We start from the raw sequence: 5,000 nt of genomic DNA, 5'->3' as shown, positions 1-5,000 counted from the left end.
CATAGCGATTTTTTCCACCCAATAGAAAACGCTTCCCACCATTTCAGACACTGGGCAGGATATGAAGGATGCGAAGTTTTCGTGTACTTTCCATAGGACTCCCAAGAGGCTGCGAGATCCTTGGTGACGAAAGGACTCTCTTTATCCAATTCTTTTTTATATCTCTATTGAAAGCTTTTGATTCTATCCTTCTAATTGCCCCTTTTTCTTTCACTTCTTTGAATGTTTTTTCTACTTCACTTTGGTTCTATTCTTTGTTGGTGAGCGATAACATTTAGTCATAAATTTTCCTTTTTAGTTATAACTCTCTCTCTCTCTCTCTCTCTCTCTCTCTCTCTCTCTCTCTCTCTCTCTCTCTCTCTCTCTCTCTCTCTCTCTCTCTCTCTTTTTTACATATACACGTGTATATATCCATATATATTTGTGTTTATGTGTGTGTATGTGTGTAAATATATATACATATATATATATATATATATATATATACATATATATATATATATATATATATATAGACAATAATAATAATAATAATAATAATAATAATAATAATAATAATAATAATAATAATAATAATAATAATAATAATAATAATAATAATAATCATCATCATCATCGTCTTTTTTTTAAACGTTTTACTATTTTGCTCTACTATAAATTACACAAAATAAGTTTTTCCCTTTTTCTTCATAATACACTAAATCTTTTATTCAAGTATTATTATTTATGAATAAAACATATCCAACTTTTTGATAATTATTGCATACGATTTAATTCTAAGACTATAACTTCAACATTTGCTAAATGAACCATGTCACTTAAATGATAACAAAATTAACACACATCTACATTTATGTAATATTACATTTCGCATTTTATTACATGGAAATTTGTTCTAAATGTAGTTTAGCAAGAGCTTTATGCGTGTAACGTAATTCGAGAAAAAAATCACGGATAAAACAAGGCGCAAAATGATATTAGGAATTCGACTTATTACTTCCCCTCTTCCTCTACCTCACTGTCGTCGCTCGAAGAAATTATTCAGTTATGCATTATATCATGCATATTAGTTATCGTTCGGGTTATTTGGATTAGAATATGTGGGTAATGTCCTTACCTTGGGATTTCCAGACTGGAATTAGATCCCCGCTCAAATTCGTTAGTTCCTTTGGTCGCTGCAACCTCGCCATTCTTGTGAGATAAGGATGTGGATGCTTATGGGAGCCTCTATATCTATCTGCTGAGTCATCAGCATCCATTGACTGGACCTCTTTGGTCCTCTCTGCTCATCATATGTATATATTGTTAGTCCCGAGAGATTTTCCTGCTTGATAGAACAATGTACTTGACCCTTGCATCTGCAATTCTTATGCGGCCATTTAATACTTAAATTATGTTTTAGATGGTAGGATACAAATGTATGAAATCAAAGACATTCTTACCAAAATATTGATACCCTATATTTTCCCTCAAAATTAAAACTAGGAGCAAAAGCATGCATCGCCTCTTGCAACATTGTGTCAACCGCAGTGTCATAAAGGGACACGCATTAATCTAAAAAAGGACACCCAATAATAGAGTATGATCACATGAGCGACGTTGATCGAAAATGATAAACGACTTTATCCCATGAGAACAAAGGAGTCATTATTTGCTGCAACTGCTTACGACCGCATTCATAATTCTATTCGACATCCGCCCCCCCCCCCCCTTTTTTTCATGTTAATTATGTATTTTATGTTATGGTGTATTTCTTTCACGACGATACCGATTTCGCAACGTGTGGCTGGATTCATGGATAAAAAAAAAACATATTTCTGGGAAAGAAAACTAATATACGTCTTCGATAAGGATGGATTTTATCATTAAGATGAAATTTTAAATATAAGAAATAAATGATATCGCAGGGAAACGTTTCGTGACGGATAATTTAGTTAGATTTTATGAAACAACTTTCAAGTAGTTTTAAACATCAATACGAATATGATTGATAAAAATTAGTAAGAAAAAAAAATCCTTAGAAATATAATCGTTATCCACATGCACACACACACCAGATAAAAAAAATGTTTTAAAACCTTTACAATCGTCCGATAATGATAGCATGATGTCATTTTTTTATGTGGATGATATGATTATATACATACAAAAGCAGAGAAGGCGCAACTGTGAATTAATACTGTAAGTAAATTCCCATCCCATGAAGATTTTCCGTAAGATATTCTATCACGATAGTCCAGAACCATCAAATCATCATTTTGAGTGATATCCGACCGAGCAGCCATTCAGCTCTTTATCTTATCGTGATAGAATCTTTCCATCATCATAATTTTCATCAAATCTGGCTGATTTCAATCATGGGACATACTTTATCTTTTTCTTCATCTTGTCATTTACCTTTTTCTTGTTAAAGTAAATGGATTCCCCGTGAACCGCAAAGAATGTTAACATTCTTCTTCTTCTTCTTCTTCTTCCTCTTTCCTTTTACTGTCGACAAGAGGAAAAACACACCCCTAAACGGAAACCTCTGTCGTCAAAGATCCAGAGTGAGGTCTGATGTCTGGAAAGTACTCCGAACAACGCCTCCCGGCTGAAGTATGGTCAAGCTTTATTTGTTTGTCGTTTTTTTGAGGTCATGTGATCATACTCTCTTATTGGGCGTCCTTTGGGGAATAATGCGTGTCCTTTAAAGGCACTGCGGTTGATACAATGTTTCAAGGAGTGATGCATGCTTTTGCTGCTAGTTTTAATATTGAGGGAAAATATCAGGTATGAATATTATGGTAAGAATGTTTAGGAAGCTTCAAGTCAGGAGAGATGGTGTCATAAAAAAAAACTGGTCAGTTGGTTTGTGTGTCCGTAAATTTATTTACATAACCTCTCTCTCTCTCTCTCTCTCTCTCTCTCTCTCTCTCTCTCTCTCTCTCTCTCTCTCTCTCTCTCTCTCTCTCTCTCTCTCTCTCTCTCTCTCGTTTGGATTTAACACTCTTTTATAGCGGGAAGAAATTAGTTTCCTTTGAATGAAATAGAGGCAGGATTCTCACAATTCCAGAGAGGAAATTACTTTTTCTGACGTTGGTATAATCAACTATTTTTGTGAAAAACTATTTTTGTTCATCACAGTTACTTTCTTCTCTTTAACTTATTCACCATTTTTGTTAAGTTGATGTTCATTTTATACTATATTTTCTATCTAATTATAATAGTAAATACATACTCATATTTCTTGTTCAATTGTGGTTCGATTTCTTGTAATTCTACAGACTTACTTAAAGGTATTTCTTTATTTTTCATTTTCAATTTTCCTTTAGTTGTTCTTTACTTTATTATCATTTTCGGTCTTAACTAGGGAGAGCAAACCTACCAAAATATTTCTTAGTTATCTATCATTCAGAGAGAATATCTTCTCTCATCTGTTAGTGAAAGGCATTAAAATGATAAACAGATGAATGTGAAAAAAAGATTTTATAAAGATGAAAGAAATGAATGAAACTAGGCAAAGAAAAATAGTTCTTTAGTCATAAGCTCAAAAAGAATAAGATGATATAATATTATCATCAAAACCGAGACGAATAAAAAAAAAAACTAAAGAAAAAGATATTTTTAGATGTTGATGAAAGGAAGCCAGACTAAGTAATATTCCCCCGACACAACCCAGTGAGATATTCTCCATTTTTGCAGATTACGGCTAAAATGGCATGAATTCTGACATACTTTGCTTCCGTGAGAGCGAGGTCAAAGGCCTATTTTCCTTAATACATTTCCTCTCTGCATTCCATCCTGAACCGAAGGCGAATTGTGTTACGGAATCCACGCCGATTACGAGGTAAGAATGCTGTAAAATTCCATGCAAAAATGAATGAGAGAATACGTATTACTTTATCAAAATCATTTTTCTTTGAATAATTTGATACAGGAAGCGTGTTATAATAAATACAAATGTGTTTGGATTTATTTTATTCATATTGTTTTTCTTTTTTATTCTAATGGAAAGTTTTGATATATGTTTCTTCCTTGTTTTCCAGTACTAAAAGTTGTATCAGAACTATGATCTCCAATACAGGGTCTTTATAATTAGAGTTTACTGGAATATTGAAGAAAAGGAAATTTTTGAAATCAAATCACCTGAAATTACCTAAACAAATCAGACTATATATCAGTGTAGTGATATCACTGTTACTCTATGAACATGAGTCATGGTATAATAATGAAACTATCTCCAATAAATTCAGTAAATTTGACAACAAAGCCACCAAAAAGATATTTATAGTTAAATGGCAGGATAGGATGAGAAATGAAACTATAATAGAGATTACTCGAGTGCTAAATGTAGATGAAATCATGAAGAAGGGTGGATGGAGATGGTTTGGGCAAGTCTCCGCACGCTAATGAGAGATTAGTTCACCAAACCCTCAGATGGGCTCCACATGGCACTAGAAAAGTTGGAAGAACACAAGCCTACAAAGCTGAGGACTCAGAAGCGTGAAGTAGGAGCTGATGAATGGCGAAGTATTGAATTAAAAGCTCAAGATGGACACAAATGACGAAATCTAGCCAGTCCCTTTCCGTCAATAGGCGTGGGAGATGATGTGATGATGATGATGATGATGATGATATATATATATATATATATATATATATATATATATATATATATATATATATATATATATATATATATATATATATATATATATTATATATATATATATATATATACATATATATATATATATATATATATATATATATATATATATATATATATATATATAGATATATATACATATGTTAAATCTTGGATAACGAAATTCTCATTTTTCAGCTCTTGTTTTTGTGTGATTTCGCCTGGGGCTCTGATCCCGAGGTCGATAAGAGAATCCAGACATTAATGTATCAAAAATATATATGGCTTATTTGAACATGAAAAACACGTCTAAATGTGTAAAATTTATGATATATATATATATATATATATATATATATATATATATATATAT

Source organism: Palaemon carinicauda, chromosome 14 (genome assembly GCF_036898095.1).
Source record: "Palaemon carinicauda isolate YSFRI2023 chromosome 14, ASM3689809v2, whole genome shotgun sequence".
NCBI classification, from domain to species: Eukaryota; Metazoa; Arthropoda; class Malacostraca; order Decapoda; family Palaemonidae; genus Palaemon; species Palaemon carinicauda.
This window is presented reverse-complemented; position numbering follows the sequence as displayed.